This window comes from Oxyura jamaicensis, chromosome 5 (assembly GCF_011077185.1).
Source record: "Oxyura jamaicensis isolate SHBP4307 breed ruddy duck chromosome 5, BPBGC_Ojam_1.0, whole genome shotgun sequence".
NCBI classification, from domain to species: Eukaryota; Metazoa; Chordata; class Aves; order Anseriformes; family Anatidae; genus Oxyura; species Oxyura jamaicensis.
The window spans coordinates 32,505,987-32,525,413 of NC_048897.1; the positions used below are offsets into that span (position 1 = coordinate 32,505,987).

Consider the following 19,427-nt stretch of genomic DNA (forward strand, 5'->3'; position numbering starts at 1 on the left):
GGAGGTAGGAGCTGGATGTGGGTGATCGAGCTTTGTTCCCCTTCTGTACTGAAAGCATCTCCCCTGGCTAGGCATGGCCACAGCAGGAGAGAACAGATTAACTGGGAGATGTGGGAAGTAGCAGAGCCCCTCTCTTCCTGCCCTGGGGTAGAGCACCCCAGCCACACACAACTTCTTGGGTCACAAATCTGTGGAGCTGCAGCAAATTCTTGGTTCGAGGCGAGATGGTGCAGTAGAGCGCCCGCTGCCTGGGGAGCTGTGTGCTGAGCTCACGTCCTCCGCAGGGGGCAGCCCGCCCCTACGGGCATGGGGGCTCAGTGGTTACAGGGCGCGCAGAGCCAAAGGCTTCTGCAAAGAAAATGATTGCTGAGCATCTGGCGTTGCACTGGTCTCAGCAGGGCTTGGCTTGCTGCCTCGGCTTGCTACCACCTCAGAGGGGACATCTCCAGGGAGCGGGCTCAAAGAGAATCAGAAGGAGAGCAGGTATCAGGATGGAATAGCATCTGGGGGTCCACCACACTCAAACAGTAATGGTTTTGCTCAATGACTAGCTGAAAAACTACTTTTCAGAGAGTTGGAATTGGAACTTGGTTGTGACACTTACTGATAACAGCACTCCCTGTTGGGCTTCTCCGCTGAATTTAGTGTGGAAGTCACATTTCAGCATGTTTCTTCATAGAAATGTGGCTTCTCTCTCTGCTGTCCATTTGCCTGGTTTCATGCAACTTGTGAAAATATACTACCAGGTGGAGATACCCTTGTTAGAGACGTAGCTGAAATTTGCCCACAAATTTAAAAGCCGTGGCGAGGTGGGAGAGGCAGGAGGGATGGCAGGCTGCTATAGCTGCAAGCAGTATTCCTACGTGAGCCAGGATTCCCCAGGAAGTCTCAGTGCATTTAGCAGAAAGTCCCAGGCAAGCTCTTCCTTGCTCTTGCAGTCAGTCCCCACAGGGTGCCTACAGCTTGCCTGCTTGGGGTGCCCTGGGGATGGCGTCTTCTCCCCCTCCTGCTGGCAGCCCTTGCAGGGACTCCTCTCTCCACCCACCCCCACGGTCTGCACGCACCCCGTCCCCCAGCCATCATGGCCTCCTCCCCGCCCTGCATCACTTGCTTCTCTCCTTCCAACAGCCCCTTGTTCTTCCTCTCTTTACCTCCTCCCGTCACTCCTCCCTCCCCTCTTACAAAAGCCTCCTCGGGGAGCAGCAGAGAGGGTTCAGCCTGCAGGGTCTCCTGGCTGCAGGAGCACTGCTGGCCTCCTGCACGGCGAAGTGCCTTTTTGGCATGCAGAGCCGTGAGCAGCCTCCCTTTCCCCTTCCTCCTCAGGCTCTGTGCCAGTGGGCAAGCGTTTGCGAAGCAAAATTACAGAGCTCTCCGGGTAATGATCTGCCCGTTCCGTACAGCAGGTGGCTGGAGGCTGAATCCACGCCACTCCCTCGCAGCCCCGCTCCCAGGCACGTCAGGAGGAGGTGGCTCTTCCTCCCTTCCAGCTGCTGCCAGCCAGAGATGCCGGCAGCCACCCTCCCAGCGGGAGGACACCGTGGGCGTGATCCTCTGCAATGGGCTCCCATCAGAAAGCCCCAAATCAAATCCCAGCTCCGTGCACGGGCAGAGAGGAGAAAGCCAGAGCAACTATTCCAGGAAAACTCAATTTGTTGGCGTTTAGATGCCCAAAAGCCCCCCAGGCACAACGTCAGTTGTGGCCCTGAGGAAGCACAGATTTCTCTCAGAGACGATGTGTGTGCATAGGAGGAAGGGGCCGTGGAGGCCTGTTGGCAGAGCGCATGATGCAGCTGTGTTACTTCAACCTGGAGATTCCTTTTTCTCCCACCCACATGCACTTTGCACCCACATACAACAGCCTGGCTCTCTCCTGCCCTGTGATATTTGAAGTTGCCAGAGTAAGGGGTCATTCTAGGCGAGGGAAGCAGAAGTCATTTCACGCCACTGGCGGGGACGGAGTGTCGGGCCCCAGGCAAAGAAGGACACAACACCCATGGGCATGTAAGATCCACATTCTTTTGGCTGCTGGGGATAAACTCTGAGAATGAGAAAGATGACACTGTTTATCTATTACACTGTTGTAAAGGATGGATGGTGTATGCTGTTTGGGATAAGAACTCAGCCTGGATCTCTGTACCCTCTTTATGCTGAGACATTTTATACGGAGACTCTGAGACTCTCTCCTCCCAGAAGGAATCCCAACAGGAACTCCTTATCCACATTTATCTTGCAAAATAAATATTTAATAAACAAAGCCAAATACCATTAAAGGGCATTCTGAGGCATTAACTCATTCCCTTAAGCAATAGAACAAACAAAGCAACTTCATTAGCAGTAGTATGTAATGTAGTGCCTGAGTATCTCCTGTTGGGCGGGAGAGCTGGGCTTGCACAGGTAAACCTGAGCATCTGGGGACTGGCAAGGACCATGTTTTGTTTGCAAGGATGGAAGCTCTCCTGTGGCACAGAGGTGAAGCTTTCCTCGAGGGTGACATCAGCCTGGTCCCTTCAGAAGACCCGGGGCCACAGCAGAGCTGGGAACCCCAGACTGATAGCCCTACGGCATCTCCGAAGGGCAGGCAGTGTACCTGGAGGAAATGCCTGAGTGCTGTGGTGATGGTGTCGTTGCCTCTGGGTCTCCATGTTAATTCTCACTCTTTTTGGCTTCTGCATGAAAAGAAAACCCAATGAGCAATCGTTTAATAACGGCAGAGAGAGGAAGACAGGGTGAAATGGGGGATAATGAAACACTGGGTTGGAGTGAAAGAGGAAGCAAGGGGAAAAACGAATACGTGGAACAAATGAGTCTAGGGGATAGATATCTGTGAGTTATACTCTCTTCCTAGTTTCCTTTTCAAAGTTTTGCCCTTTTTGATGCAGTGTGGGTCCTGTAAGAAATAATGTATGACGGAGCTCATCTTTATATGATAGGTGCATGCAATATTTTAACATTTGCTGTAATCTGATAAAACGTTATATGCATAGTAATATTTTGCCTGCCTCTTGTGCCTCCTGCCTGGTAATCTTAAAGCATTAGTTCCTCAGCATCTTTGTCGGGCTGGCTTACCTCTGGTTTGCAGGTACCAAAATTTAACCTACGAGTTCTTATGGCTGAGCTAGGGAAGTGATCCAGTAGCGCTGGCTAACGTGAGCCTGTCCACCCAGGCAGTCAGTCACCTGTGTGGTTGTGCAGGAGGAGCCCACGGCAGGATCCAGGGAAGGGCTGAGGAGAAGGAGGCTCGCAGTGCTCCCTGCTAGCAGATGCTGCTACCTTGCATTCACACTGGCACCCTGTGGGAGAGCTTCACCCCCTGGCACCGGCTGACCCCAGCACAGACCCAGCCGCGTGAGCAGGCCCCAGAGGGAGCTGTTAGGTGCTGAGGACACGGCCCCTTTGGGTCTGAAGTCTGCGGCTGTGCTCAGAGCAGGTCCCTCATCGCTGCCCTCATCGGGCCCCTGAACTGGCACAGGCTCCTCCAGCCCTTCTCAGTCCATTTGCTGCTGTCATCTCTGCGTCGCTCAGCCCAGAAGCGCTCGCTGCTGGGGAGCTGGGTGGCTGTGTGCACTGCCTTGCTGGCGACACCAAGGCAAGGGGGCTTGGCTGGTGCTCGTTTTGCTGTCATCTGCGGAGAAAACAATGAAGCATCAGTGGAGAGAGATCTGTTTCTCTCGATACGTGATGTACTTCTGGCAGATGACAGTCTGGTAATTTGACACAAGAAGAGGTGAAGCCAGGGATGGGTAATTTGGCCCCATTGGACCCCTCCTCTCTTTCTCTCTCTCTCTCTCTTTAGAGAGCAGTGGCTTCTCCGCCTCTCCTTGCTGCTGGACAGCCCTGTCACAGCCTGTTAAGTCAGCCACGTCTCGCAGCGCTGCCCTGGCCCTCACCGCGCTCCCTTGTGCCGGTGGAGTTTGTGTGTGTGCTGTAAAAGGACGGAGGGTCTAGGGGCTGCATGCCTACCCTAGGATGCTCCTACCTAGCTGCGCCAACACTGGTGGCCTGGGGGAGCCCAAAGAGTGGGCTATCTGCAGCCCTGTTCCCAGGTCACCTCATCTCGGAGGTTGCCCCTTAAGCCCCTTGCCTCCTGGATGCCCTGCTCCCCTTATTGCTCATCTGCCTGCAGAGAGCAGCAGTGTGGGGCTCGCTGCAAGGTAGCTCCTGTGGTCCCAGATCTGGTGGCCTTCCAGCTCCCCAGGGAGCTTCTGCTGCTGTCTGGGGGCTTGGGTCATTTCTGTGAATAAAGAGGAAGGCAGGATTGGGTTTTGATCTCAGATACAGCTGCACCAAGCCAGAACCATTGATCTTTGGTAAATCAGGGCTGGCTCAGGTCCTTTGGGCTATCAAAACAGTGCAACTTCACCAGTTCCAAGTTCTCAGCTAAAGGTATCCCTGCCCCCTGGGAGGACGCGCTGCAGAGCCAGGTCAGTCTGGCTTGGAAATGAGTGCCCAGTCCAGATCCCAGATCCTGGCCCTTTCCTCCCACTGCTCTGCCCCACACTCTCCCGAAAGAGGTTCTTCCCAGTGCCCTGCACGTGTGCCAGTGCATACGGAACAGAAGATGCTGCCAGAGTTCACAGCGAGTGCCACAGGGATCTAGAATAAATACTGCCATGTAATAGATTTTTATCCACTGCCTTGCCGTAATCCCCATCTGAATCCCTTCCAAATTGCAGTCAGGCAGCTGTTTGTACAAGTCAAACATTGATTCAGCTGCTCTCGAAAGGGATTCGGGGAGCGCAGGCTGGAGGGAGCACTAGCCAGGGAGCCGGAATAATGGGATTTATTTGTTACATGCTGAAGGGTTAAACTGTTTTCACAGCGCCCCGCGCCAGAGTATCTCCACTTTCCACACACAAGCAGGAGGTATTCACAGAAGGGATAATTGCTTAAGCAGCGAGCCTGGCACCTCGAGGAGCTCTCATGTCCCTGCTCGCAGGATCGCAGCCACATGCAGTGGGGCCATGAGTGTGGCTGTCTGACAGGGGTCTGCGGGCTGGAGACTGCGTGGGTGCTCCTCTTGGGCCAGAGCAAGCAGCGTTTCCTCAGCATCCCTGGTAGAGTGCGTGGGGTTTTGTGTTCTGGGTTGTACCTGGAGCTTCAAACAGTCCCCGGGGAGGCCCTTGGCTGGGATTGCTCTTACTTCTGGTGGTGCTGGGTTCTGGGACGTGATCTAGTGCCTGGGACATGGGGCTTGTCCTGGGTGTCTTTAGCACATTTCAGAGCACCTGTGTGAAGGGGAGGAATACAGAAAAGTCCTGGAGTCCTGGGCAGTGGTTACTAGTAACTGCTCATGTTATCTGGCTTTCTGGTAAGTTTAGATTAGACATGAGGAAGAAGTTCTTCACTCAGAGGGTGGTGAGGCACTGGCACAGGCTGCCCCGAGAAGCTGTGGATGCCCCATCCCTGGAGATGCTCAAGGTGAGGCTGGATGGGGCTTTGGGCATCCTGGGCTGGTGGGAGGCTTTTTATTTCTACTTCATTTCCTGTCTCCTCCGTGGGCTCTGGCACCGTGCTTTTCTCTTTGCCCAGCAGTTCCCTGTCAATTGCAGGGTCAAAGCACAGGTGGAAGACTTGAGAAGCCTTGGTCTTTGGGATTGAGGTGGTTTTGGGCAGCTCACAGAAGGGTGCACATGCTTTGGTACAGACCAGCTCCTCACACCAGCCTCTCAGTTACCACGGTGGTGGAGGGTCACAGTGAATGCAGAGCAGGCAAGACCAGGATGGTTTTGTTCCACGAGCTGCTGCTGTATCCCTTGAGATCTGTCCAGCAGCAGTGACTTCAGCAGGGCTCAGCTCACAGAGTGCTTCCATACTCATGCCATGAACACAAGGGGGGAAATCAGCATAGCCATTTGCAGGTCGACTAAGCACATCCCCATTCCCTAGAGCAGGGTGGGCTGGAAAGAAATACCATAGTGGATTATAGGTCAGTGGGGCAGGGATCAGTTCTTGCCCTGTGCTTTGTACAGTACTGAGCCCAGAATTTACTGATTAGTGAGTAATTTTACAAATCCTCTTTCTTTCCTGCTTGCTCCAGATGGCCATGCATGCCATTTACAAGGGTCCTGCTGGTGCTGGATTAGCTAGGCAGCATCTCCAGGAGGTAAGAGCTCACTGGCGGTGTTCTCCTCCATGCATTGGTCCATACAGGATTCATGAGCACAGAGAGCTTGGGGCCCATACTGTATGGTCCTGGGCACCAGGCACTCGGCCTAGGCACTGCCACCTCGGGTTGACAGCCACTGCTGTTGCCCAGGGAAGAGCAGAACAAACAAGGCAGAAGGAAGCAGAAGCAAAGGATGCAAATTCCCTGAATGAAAGATTGCTGAACGCTGTTTTAGATGGTGGTGGGGTGGGGGGTAGATAACTGGCAATGGTGGTCATCTGGGTAGAGGAAAGAAATTTCCCTTGCTACTGATCACCGACAGATAATCAGGTTTAGTCTAACCAAAGCCAGATCTGAGCAGAAACTTAATCCACCTGAGCCTACCAGGAGTGTTGAGCTATCAGAGAAATTGCTGAAGAGTTTCTGTATAGGGTTTTTAGGCTCATTTCCACACCTTCAGCAAAGAAACATGGATTATGGTGCCAGTAAGAGTGGTTAGGGGCTTGGGCAGCCTTGGTAAGGGAGCCAGGGGCATGCTAGCAGCCTTTGGCTCCTACTTGGCTTCAGCTTCACAGATCAAGTCAAAATTCATTGAAGGAGAGGAAACAAAATAAATCAGTTGATCTGGGGAGAATCTGCTGCAGCCAGACTGGCCACAGATTCAGGGTCATCTCAGGATGGGAGGGAGAGGAGCGGGGCTGTCCACTCTCCAGGAGAGTGGGAGCAAGAGGCTTAAGGCTCCTCAGCGCTAGAGAAAGTAACTGAGTGCCCTGGAGCTCACAGCCCTGCTTGAAAATGATGGAGGCTGACAGATCTGGGATTAATCTAAAGGTTTCAGCTCTCTGAGCACCGAGTGGAAATTCGCCTGGAAACCACAGCGCAGGAGCTCGGCGTGACGAAAGCACTAACTGGAGCGGGGGGAGGCGGAGGCATGCGTGGGTCAGATAGCTTGCCCCGCCTGATTATGCACAAAGGCTGAAGCCCTTGTCTCTTGCTTTCCCAGCGATGTGTCTGGGCGAGGAGGGAAGGCATTCAATGCTAATAAGAGCATCAGAAAATAGGCCACTTTTTTTGGACACTAGGCATAAATGCATAGTCTGTGCTGTGTGCAGCTTTGCACTGCTAATTGGATGTAGAGGCAAAGCTGTACCCGCAATGAGCAGCTCTCATGGTTGCACCGGGGCACACTCCTGGAGCAGTTGGGTGTTTGGGTGGGTCAGGCAGCCTGCACAAATACTGCAAGCTGTGGTTTTGCCCATGCAGGTATTTGTAGGTGCTGGGCTGCTTGTGTGGGATGGGAAGGGAGAGGGGGAGCTGGAGCCTGGGTGTGCAGACCTGGCCTTCTGTTCAGCGAGTCCAGCTGCATAAGGTAAAGCCTACTTCCCCCAGTGTCTACAGCTTTCCTGTGAGGCTAGGTTGCTGACTTAACTCAGTCTTTATTGTGGAAGACCAGGGCACTCTTTGTCTGATTCAGGATCCACTAAACTGCTGCTACAGCCCATGGGGTTGTGGGCACACACCAACCTCCATACTAGCTCTGTGCAAGGACAGATGTTATATGTGGGCTCACATATGCTCCCCTGCCCTCAGACACCAATAGCCTACAGCTGGAGTTTCTGAAAGTCTTTTCTCAGTACAAGAAAACCACAAATTCCCATACATCCTGCACTACACAAGTCCCTGAGTATTAGCACAGCTGTCACAATGCTCAGCCACGTCTGCACGTTCGTGGCTTTGTATCTGATTTCGATACAACAGTGCCATCACCCCTGCTGCTCACCTCGAAGGACTGAACGCATCACAGTGCACGCTTAACTCCTCTGGTTTGCTCTATAAATGCACGACCCACGGTGAGCAGGCATGTGTAATATATACCTGTGTACACTTCTGCTAAGTGCTGTGGATGGATTTGCTGATCGGGTTGTTTTGTAGTCATTGGACTACATCTTCAGCAGTAGAAATAAACTTGTGCAGCAAAACGGGGTTGCCAGTTCATTCTCGGTTGGGATCTGGCCCATAGTGTTAATCTGTCATAGAGGCTCATTTGTTTTTCTAGAAAATGTAGGCATTTTGAGTGTGCAATCAAATTGGCATTTTATCTGGGTTTCTGCATGGTATAATTGTAATTTCCAGATGATAATTGTTATAAAATTATTAAATAATGTAGCAGTGGAAGGTTAGTTTAAGGTTGTGGTGCAATTTTTACTTCTTTGATGTGATAGTCAAACTGGAATCAGCGTGGTGACATCTCCCAGTGCACAAGCTGGGTATGTAGCAGAGATGATCACAGGCATGGTTTCAGGCAAACCAGCCAAATCTGAATACATGTCCTCTTCTAAGAAAGGAGTTTAGGAGAAATAATTCTCGGCTTCCTGATCCACACACCCAGTCATTATCACAGACATTATGATGGTCTCTCCCTGCTCGTGTTTTAGAAAAGCTCAGAGGCTGAATTGCAAGACAGTCGTTGCTAATTCAGAATAAGTGGGCGACACTGCAGCTGCTGTCTGTTTGCCCATCTAATATATGAACAGCAATCGATTGGGACTTTTTCTCTAAATGTGATGTGATATGAAGTATGAGATCATTGCCAAATCTCTATGAGGAATTAAGCTTGGTTTCGCTAGGGGGCCAAGGCAGCTTTTTCCCTCTTTATGGGTGAAGCCTAGAGTCCCCTCCAGCCTGGAGAATTGTTTCCCCATGGATATCTTCCTCTGTATTTAGCTTCATAAACTAAAGCACCTTGTAGCAAACAAGGGAAATTAGTGCTCCTGTACTACATGGATTTCCAATAAATACACACTAATATTCATCCTGGGTTTATTTTATGGCCTTCTTTTTGTTCTTCTCCATTTTGTTCTTTTCCATAGTTTCACCCTCATAATTCTCTCTTTTCCAGAGGTATTGTCTGCCAGTATTTGAAGATGATTGCCTCTTTACTCTGCTATTGTATAGTTATTTTGTATAACATATGGTTGGTTACTGGTAATCTTATTAATTGCTATCACAAACATCTAGTAGCATAGGTACACCAACTGTGTTTTACAGCTGCTTTATTTTAATTTGTGAAGCAGCTCCTTCAGTCCCATTGTCATTGATTGCTCTTTGCTGAAGTCTCTTCTAATCTGTTAATCTCATTCTGGGACCGAGGTGTGGGGAGAAGCCTTTTGCATGATCAAATTGACAGCAAGTCTGCTCCTTTGAGATCTGAGGAGGGAAAGCACTGCGTAAGTGGCACATACTGTTGGGAACATCAGAGGAGTAACTCCGCGAAGCAGCACTGCGCTTTGTGTTTATTCTCCCTCGGTGATGTCCGCATTAAAGCGCTTCGATTGCAAGTGATGACAAAGTTGTTCTCTGCTGCAAACTGAGCCTGAAGGCAGGAGGCCAGTGTGTGATGGAAAGCTCTGAGCTTCTCAGAACGATACGTTGCCTTCGCTTCCTCACAGCACACAGTTTTGAGGAGGGAATTCTTTGGCTTGATGCTTAAGTATCAGAGACAGAGTCAGTGATGCTGGGAAGGATTCAGGTGTAGGAGGGAGGTAAATGGGCTTGGAAGAATCAATAACAAAGTTAAATCTTTGATCAAAACATGAAGTGACATGCCTGCCTCCTCCCTCCCTACCGCTGTCTGTGCCAGGCTTGGATGAAGCCTGGGGAACTGGGGAGTTAATAACAAACCTTTTTTCTGTATCAACTGACTTTGCATCTCTACACCATCTCAACATAAGGACATGTATTGTGCCAGTCCCTAGGATGATGTAATATGACAAGTGAAGAGACAAAAGATGTCCAAACCTCATGTAAGAGCCCCTCTACAATTTATGTTTTTCTTTTCCAGTGTGTGTGGAGTGAGCTGTTCTGCACACAGGCATCCCAGCTGGAGAACAGCAGAGCTAGGGTTTGGCTGGGTCCCGTTTTCTTCTCTGCTTGCTGTATGTTAGGGGGGAAAAAGGCTGGGCTGCCAAGATCTGAGTGTTGGTGCTTTCCTTCAGACTGGTGGTTCTCTCTCAATCCTGGCCTTTCTTGCTCAGCCTCTTCTGTGTGTCCTGCTGTCAGTGGCAGACCAACACTGCTTCCCTGCCCTCCTGCCAAGTCTGAATTTCCAGAGCAGGACTTCTGGTGCCTCTGGTGCTGCCTCTTCCAGATGGAGCTGGAGATACCACCAATGTCTGCAAGGCCTGCAGGAGAAGGAGAACTCTTGGGGCTGGGCAGCCACTGGCCATGGTACTTGGCACCATGAGAAAAGCAGTAATGTGCTTTGGAAGCAAATTGGGCCATCACCTCAGGGCCTTGGCTGGCTGGCTGCTTGCTGGCATGAGGTCACTGTTGAATTTTGGTTTTCCACATGGATTTCAAAGCTGCTATAATGCCCTAGCCTCAGCGTTTTGGCATTGTGCTATTAATGCCATGATTTTGCTTCATCAAGGTGGAAGGAAGTCGCTTGTGACATTGCAATGGAATGAAAACAGAAGAAAATGGGTGTAGTTTAGCCTGGTGTGCCTGACTTTTGAAAGTAGGCTTTGATTCCTGCAAGGCCCCGGCTCCAGTGGGAGCTCCCCTGGACTTACATGCATCCCTGAGGCACAGTCTGATTACCTGAGGCACTGAAAATAGCAGCACTTCACACAGATCTGGGCAAGGGACTTCCAGCTGTGGGAACACCTTGGTGTTTGTGGTCAAAAGCTGATGTCTATTACTGCCAGTGGAAACAGGCATAGTTTGGATCCTAAATCTAACACTCTACTCTGCAGAAGTTTGAATCTAGCTTTATTTTTGGCCCCAGGAGACCTAACCTGCAGGATGCCTTTGAGCCCGCACTATAGCCCCAGTTACTCCTTGCTGCCTGAGTGAAGAAGTTGTTTTCATGGTCCCGCTGGTAACTCGGTGCCCTGTTCTGCCACCACCATTGCTCCTGTCAGGTGCAAGCCTGTACTAGAGGGTTTTGTTGACTGAATGGAGGTGAGAGAAAATACTCTGTCCCTGGCTGTGTCGGTGCATGAGAGCACCCAGCTGTCAGTGGGTGTTTAGACAATAAATCACCTGCATTTACTCCCTGGATGAGTCTGTAAAGCTGGAAGTGCAAACAGCAGGCTGTGTCAGTGATGAAGAGTCACCAAAAAATGCGGACACAGTGGGAGCACTGTGTCAAAGTTTCTCCTTCAGTTGTAGTGATACCCAAGCCAACGTGTGGAAAGGTGCTAAGCTGGGAGGAGAATCTGTCAGAGTTGTGTGTTTGGCACAGCTGGTGTCTGATGTAGGGAGTGTGCTCCAGTTTGGCTGTGCTGTTTCTCCAGAGTTTGACATGTTTGGCAGGTCTGAGTTTGCATCTGTGTCTGGAAAGCTCAGTAGAGGTTGCAGTGGTGCAAAATGCAGGAACCACTGCTTGCCAGCCTATGTTCTCAGGAACCTTTGAAATTAAAGCTAATGAACCAAGCATCATATGAGAAAGGATAATACTTAGTACCTCTAATCTTCATAGTGCGTCACAAATAATACCCAAATAAATCTCCCCATGTTGGTAGACTCCATGCTTGCCTCTGCTGTCAAATGGGTATTTTCCCTCTGCACATGCCTTGGTTTCCCTGTTTGCCTGCTGGGGGCAATAAGACACTGTCTATTTCCTGGACAAGCTAGAAAAGTGGGCCCATATGAACCTAATGAGGCCCAGCATGGCCAAGTGCAAGGTGCTGCTCCTTGGTCAGGCCAATCCTGAACATGAGTAGAGATTGGGTGAAGAACCTGTTGAGAGAAGGCCAACTGCATCCTGGGCTGCATAAAAAGTGGCCAGCAGATCAAGCGAGGTGTTTGAGGTACCCAGCACAACCCACTGAGCCATTGTCACTGCTCTGGTTGGTACTATGGACCCTCCACCACCCAAGTCACCAGAAGATTACACCTAACTTTATACTCCAGGCCACTTTAGAGTTAGCTTTCAAAGATCTGAGCAAGAATTTAGCAGAATACTGAAACGCATTAGGCTCCTGCCTGGATAATGAATATATTTGCAGTCACTATGTACTAAAAAATGTGTCAGCTAGCTCTTGTTTGGTGGTAAGAAAGAATTTCCTGATAGTTAACTTGTTATATAGTTATTCTTTACTGGTGGTGAAAACTTTTCCTGAAGCATCGGGTACTTACAAACATGGAAGATATGAGCAAGATGAACAAATGGACTCCTTAGATATGAAGATTCATGTCTTTATCTTTAATGAAGAAGGTGCTGCCTATACAATGGACCTCTCCAACATATAATATGTTGCTATGATTTTGGTCACTCTGTATTGTACAGTCTTTGAAGCCTACACTCCTGTATCAAAGATGAGAATGCTGGTTTCTGGTCCATTTTATACCTTTGTGTGCTTCCTGAGCCAGGGTTGCAGCCTTGCAATGGTGTGAGTATATCAGGCCTTGCCTTGGGGCAGCAGGGTGGGTTATATAACCCTGAAAGTCTCCCTTCCAGACCGATCTTCCACGATTGCAATGCACAAGCACCTTGGAGGAATATCTGGCCTGCAGCTCCACTGCACTGTCTCCACCAACCCTTCCCTCAGTGCCTCCTTCCAGATGCCAATCCTTTATCCGTTCTCTCCTCTCTTCTGCAGCTCTCTGCTTCTCCTTAAGCAGCTGCAAAACCACGGCTGTGGGAATAACTGTCACCGGTTCCCCAGGAGGCAGCGGGGCCGTGTCCCCGGCCCCACAGCGGGACACCAGAAGGAAGATGCTCCAGAAGCAGCGTCAGCTTTTTTCTGCCGCTGAGCTGTGCTGTGGCTCCCCTTCCCCAGCTGCTGTTGGCAAGGCAGCAATTATGCTGTCATCGATCCCTCCTCTCCTGGAATCGCCCCGCGTGCACCAGCACGGTGTCACAATCAATAGCCCAGCCCTGGTGCAGAGACAGTGAGGGGGCCAAAGAGGCAATTTGCTCACCGGACAGGTTACGACGAAATAATATTGTGTCAGGAGGTGAAGCTGCAGAGCTCCTGGCACAAGATTTCCCTCTGTGGCCACAGGGAAAGGCAGGGCTGGATGAGATTTAGAGTCAGGCTCGATAGCTGCTGCTTAGATCCTGTTGGTGATAAAGTGTAACTGAAATACTGTGAGGAAAAGATTGTTCAAGAAACAAAAAGTGATGTGGACCTTTAAACCCATCACTTAAAAATTGTTATGGCTCTGGAAGCAAAGGGGGAGAGAAAATGCCTTTTTTTTCTGACCTCTAGCCAATAGGCATTAGATGCGTACAGGGTTCATAGCAGACAAAACTCATGGCTTCCAACAGCCACGCTCAGTCAATTAGTTCATTAGTAAACAGCAAATATTGCATTCAAACAAAGGAGGCACTTGCCTTGACAGTCACTGCTGTCATCCTGTGTTAGACGCATGTTGCAAAGCAGGTAATCAAAGGTACCACTTAGATTTTCTGCCAATTTCTGACAGACAAGCCAAAGGGAGTTTCAAGACTTCTCTGAAATGCTTTATCTAGTTTTGAGTAGCCCCTTGACTTTGTATCCCAAATTAAATGAGCAAATAGCTTTGTGACTATTACTCTCATGCTTTGTACGTGATAGCCATCTCTCCCATGTAAAGTATATTTCAATCTTCAGCCTTGCTTAGTGTAAACAGAGAGGGCACTGTACATACAGCTTAGCTCAAGGGCAGTGGTGCTCTCAGTACTTATTTGCACCCACTGCTCTCTTCCCAACACATTTAAAATACTTATTTGAAATGCATTTACATACAACTATTTAGAAATCTAATACTGATCTCTAATATGGAATCTATGTTAATGTGTTTATATAGAATTAACACAGGTTCCTGTAAGTATAATAAAATCTCCAGTCAAAGGTGGTCTCACAGGAAGAGGAGACTTGGTGGTTAGACCAAATAAACTGCCTGAAGACTGTTGCTGCTCCCAGCTATGCCTTGCCTACACTTTGAGACTCAGGCATATCATTTAGACCCAATTTTTCAAAACTGTCCAGTTATTTGAAGTGCCTCACTGGTGGTAACCCAAGTGTAGATCAGCTGCAGATCAGCCTCTGAACAGCAGGATCTGTCGAGGCTCCACACATCTGCCCATCAGCTCCAAGAGGCCTGCGGTCAGGTATCTCACAGTTATAATGGAGGCTTTCTGCTTTCAGCACCTCTCAGTTCCCACCTCTGTGAAATGCAGGCAATGACGCAGGTGGGAAGCCTCTGATTCTGGCCTTGAGGCCGGAACAACCTGTTCACACTGCACGGCAGCAGGGAAACCTTGGGTGACTTGGTACTCCGAAGGAAACATGGACCTTAGGAGTCATCACAGGCTGTACATCACAGGAAAGCCTGGCCTCCCCTGGCACTGCAGAGGGAGAGGGTGAAGTGTCAGCCGCCCTCTCTGCTCTGCACAGCTCCCACCTCTGCCAGTCTGATGGTGCTTATTTGTTGCTACAGAGAGGAAAACCCAGCCATGTGCAAGCATGACATCTGCTCTGTGGACTGTCCCCACTTGGCACTGATCACCGTGCAGCGTGGCACTGCTTGCGGACCCAATGCTCCTTGTCCTGGGGGCTTTGTGGCAGTGCTGGCTACAGTGGGTCCCAGCACAACGAGGGACAGGGGAGCATGTGCTTCACACCACTGGGCTCAGAGCTGCTGCATCCGAGCCTAAAGCAGAGCTTCCAGGTGGCAGAGTAGGGATGTGAACAGGGACCCAGGGCTATGCCTTATACATTACCTCCTTGTCCCTAAGGGCTAGGAGGTGTTGGGCAGAGCAGGCTGGCAGCTGATGGATGTCCAGTCTGAGAATTTGGATGAGGTCTCTCTCCTTCCATGGGTTAGCTCCTGCCCCACAGAAGGATTTAATGTGTCTAACAAGGCATTTGAAGATTTCTTGATTACTGTCCTTCACAGTGCAAATGGATCTGAATCAAATCCCTAAATGCCAACACTTCTGGGGTACTGATTTAGCTCTAGATATGACAACAAAGTCACCCCCCCCTCCAAAATAGTATGGCTCCATTAAGCCATGGTACAGCCCTGCTTTGGGGCAAGGGGCAAAAGGAGAGGGCTCCTGTGCAAGGTGGGAGAACTCTGCCCCAGGCATGGGGCAGCAGCAACCCTGGGATGCACAGGGCATCCTTGGGGAGCAGGTCTCCAACGAGTGAACTGAAGATCCCACGCCTGTTATCTGTATCTGTGTAGTGATGAGGGCTTTCCACTAGAGAGAGACATGAGTACACACAGAAAACCTGTTTGCTATTTGTATCACACAGTCCACCTGGCCAACATGGTGCAAAAGGGAATGGCTGGAGCCAATCACACAATGAGCTTTTTCCACTCAAAAACTTTTATTTATCTTTTCTGACTGAAACTTGTCTTCAAGGCTTTGGGGTTTTGACAAAGAAAATCCTCGTTTTTCTTCATTCTTGCTTTATTTTTTAATCTGTTTTTAGTTCTTTCATTAGAGGCCAAAATATTTTCAAATACTGGACATTCTTAAATAAAAATCAAGAAACCTGTCAAGAATATTTTATCAGAAATATATTTGCAGAGATTTTTTTTTTTTCAGGTGGTTGCTATTCATCTGACAGGGAAACTGATATTACCCAGCCAGAACTGGCAATGCTCATGGACCTTTTTGTTTCTGTAGACAAAAACCCGATTCAGTGACCTCTAAAATATGAACTTCTGTGGGAGGACCATAGCAACTATTGAACAGCAAAAGAGCACCTTTATGGACTGGAAGTAAATAATAACTTTCTTAGATGAAAATCCAAGGGAAATAGGAATATGGCTAAGGACAGTGGTGTTAATAATACTATATTTATGTCATGCCTTAATCCTTGCAGGCTGCCAGGCCTGTGCTTTGCACACAGGAGGGAGCTGGTCCTCTCGGCTGCTTCTTACCAGAGACCTGGTGCAGCCAGAACCAAACCTTCATAGCACCGTGCTGGAACAGTGCCCATTTGGAGGTAAGAGCACTGCTGAGTGAGACGCCTTTAGCACATGATACATATATAGGGTAAGTTTTCCTTTGGGGTCATTACAGCTGTCAGTGTGGAGGGTGTATAGCACCTAACGCTGCTTTGCCAGGGATTTCTGGTGAGTATGTAACGCAGGGTGACAGGGCTGTGAGTCACACAATTTGTTCTATTTTGGGTCCTGTTTTGAATGCTTTCCCGTGTGGTATATGGGTGGTTGAAGGAAACACACACATGCAAACTCCACATACTGCAAATAGAAAGTCTGCATTTAAAGGCCTCCTATTGCTTACTCACAGACCCTGCCAAGTTTCAATCTGCTTGTCTTAGTAAACACACCCTCCTGTGGTGTTGCTCACTAGGAACAGATGGTCCCTTGGGGGACAGATGGCCTGGAGCTGGGAATTTCCAGGGGCTTTCAATGGGAGATGGGATCCCATCCTTTACCTCACAGGCCCATTCTAAAGGCTCATTGGGAGCATTCTCCTTTGGTACTTTTCTAATCCCATGAAAAATCCCTTTTCATTGCCATCAGGTGTAGGCAGGTAGGCCCTCGTCCTAACCCATGCTGAAGCAGTGGGTTCCAACATACAGGCTGTGTCTTTCCTTCTGTGGGATGTAGGAGAACCCAGAGGAATGAACAGAGAAATCTGTAAAAACACAAAGACTTGAAGACCATGACATAGGGGCGTTTTTCTGTGGTATCTCCAAAATGGCTTCTTGCCCCCAAAGATGCTTCCTGCACTACCCAGGGTAAGACCACAGCAGATCTCCATCATGACTGGAGGCAGGAGTGTAAATCTATGACTTTAAGAGTTTGTTGCGGCTTCATGTTGATCTGAAAGACTCTCTTAAAAAAAAAAAAAAAATGCTCTTAAGTTACATTCCCAACTTTGCTCCATCTTATCATTTTGGGGGAACGGAGATGCAGGACTGAACTGATCCCATCAGCAGCCATTCCTGGAAATGAATCCCTTTCTCTGAGATTGTTTCCTGGATACTTTCTGAGAAAGTCTGATATCTCACAGAGAGGTCTTCTCCTTTTCTGTTTATCTGCACTGGAACTATTAGCATCACAGTAGCTGCTGGATTCAAAAAAGCAGAGGTAGCAAGCCCGGTTGTATCCTGCCCAGTGCACCCCTCTTTCCTCCTGCACCATAGTTTCCTATAGCCTTTTTTCAAGGCTTATGGACTAGACCCAACAAGATTGTTAAGCTCCCAGTTCCTATTTGTTCTTAATTTTCCTGTTGAAAGCTAGTCCTAAAGGTCTCAGAAACGGTAATCCTTTGTTATACCAAGTTTTTGTTTGCTCCAGCTTGAAGCACAGCTTTCCCATGGGGAGATAATACTACACGTAAGGGACTCACAGTGGAGAGGTAATATAGTTGGGAATTTTTACCTCTCAGTCATATTTTATTGTAGATCACCTTCTCCCTTTGTAATCCCCCTTCGGGCCTCCTAATAAACCTCTCTCTCCACTTGTTTATGGGCTCTCATTCTGTTTCAAAAATCTGGTAAATGCAGAAGCATTTAGACAGAAAATGTAGACTAAAAGCCGCTCTAAACCAATGTTTCTTCCTTTTTCTTTGTAAGCGCAGTGCACATTAAATGAAACTTATATGCTTCTTGAAGCTGCCTGTGTTATTATTGGAACTGATGCACATTCACTCCAACCAATCTATTTTTATTTGAACCACTTATGCTGCATGAAACCAAGCATAATAACTACAGTCAATATAGATATATTTGTTTTTATTTAAACTCCTAAGTGTGCTAAAAGCAACAAATGCTTTTCCCCCTGAAAACCAATATATACGTATAATAGATGGAAAATGTATATATCGGTCAAAACAGGAGTGGCCAGTGGCCCACAGGGCTGCTCCTAAAATCCATCCTGCACCACCATTACAGGTGGCTGCAGGGGATGTGGGCGGCAGGAGCTGTGTGCCTCCTTGCGTCTGACCTCTGTGGTCACAGCCAGTCCTGGCCAGTTCCAGCCAGTTTAGGCCAGTTCCAGTCAGTCAGGACCAGCTCCACCCAGTCAAGGCCAGTTCCAGTCAGTCATGGCCAGTTGGTTCCAGTCAGCCAAATCTGATTGCAGCCAATCAAGGCCAGTTCCAGCCAGTCACGGCCAGTTCCAGCCAGTCAGAGCCAGTTCCAGCCAGTTAAGGCCAGTTCCAGCCAGTCACGGCCTGTTCTGGCTAGCTCTGCGTGGCCCCAGCATGGGACATAGCAAGCCCTTGGGAACGTGTGGGGCCTCTAAGCCAGGCAGGACAGGTTATGGCTCCTCAGCAAAAGTGTATTTAAGACAGTAGACAAAAAGTTAAGGGAACAATGATGCCAGAGCAGGGAGAGGAGGCAGAAGAAAAGCCCAGACCTGCTCTGGTGCCACAGGAAGAAGAGAGCAGCTGTGGGGACAGCAGCCTGAGCGAGGCCAGGAGGTATGACTCTGAGGGGTTGGGGGGGAACGGAGTGTGAGGTGTGGGAAGGGGACCAGAGAATAGAAAGGAGGAGCAAAGGTTTGGCACAGGCAAAAACTGTTTCACCTACACGTTTGTTTGATTCTTTCAATACCAGAATCAGTAATTAGAACATTGTTAACGGCCAGTAAGTTAAATTGATTGCACATCCCCCCAGATCAGTAAACTCTGGTCTCGCTCATAACACCACTATGCCTCTATCAGTGTTATAAATTAACTGCTCTGGGGATGGGCTTTCACCTTGAGACATTGGAAACAGGCCTCATGCAGGTAACAGTCATCCTTCTTCTGCTCTGATGGGATCTGCTCTTTTGCTTGTTTCTCAGGCAGCTTGTCAGTTTTCATCACGAAGATGTTAATATGTAGAAGGAAGCTTCAGGAGTGATCAAAATGGCTGATGAAGGTTGGAAGAGCAGCTCAAGGTAAAACCCAAAGGGGTCTATATCTGTCCTGCTTGCTTTTGAAATGCAAGGTCACTTCTTCTAGCCTGACCACACACACCATCAATTAATACTTGCACAAAGTACAATAAACTGCTTCTGCTTTTTTATCATTTATCCACAAACACATAGTATGTCAAAGGTAAGAAATACTATCATCTGATACCACAGCCATATATGTGTGTTCTGCAGCTCCTACTAGAGCTCACAGACCATCACCTATGTCTCCTTTTACTTGCCTATCTTTACCGTTAGAGTAGTCCCCCTCTTGTAACAGCTTTGTTATGCCTACTCTTCCACAAAGAGGATTCAAACCCTCTAGTTTGGTTATCCTGTTCCTATGCCCCTAGGCAGCATCAGTGCTCATTACCAGGCTCTCATTAAACACACTGAGTTGTGAATGGCATGTTTCCAACTGTGGCCTTTGTTAGGCTATTAAATC

At 49.0% G+C, this 19,427-nt stretch overlaps 2 long non-coding RNA genes across 2 annotated transcripts; one reads left to right on the top strand and one right to left on the bottom strand.

Moving 5' to 3' along the window:
* Nucleotides 1–5,586: 5,586 nt before the first annotated feature.
* LOC118167434 lies at nt 5,587–6,171 on the bottom strand. The gene is made up of 2 exons (XR_004751139.1): nt 6,059–6,171; nt 5,587–5,897 (listed from the first exon to the last, which is right to left on the bottom strand). It is a non-coding gene; the product is annotated as an uncharacterized LOC118167434 (long non-coding RNA).
* A 1,203-nt stretch (nt 6,172–7,374) lies between these two features.
* Nucleotides 7,375–18,967, top strand: LOC118167433. Its single transcript, XR_004751138.1, has 3 exons — nt 7,375–7,475; nt 15,934–16,056; nt 18,872–18,967. It is a non-coding gene; the product is annotated as an uncharacterized LOC118167433 (long non-coding RNA).
* Nucleotides 18,968–19,427: the final 460 nt, after the last annotated feature.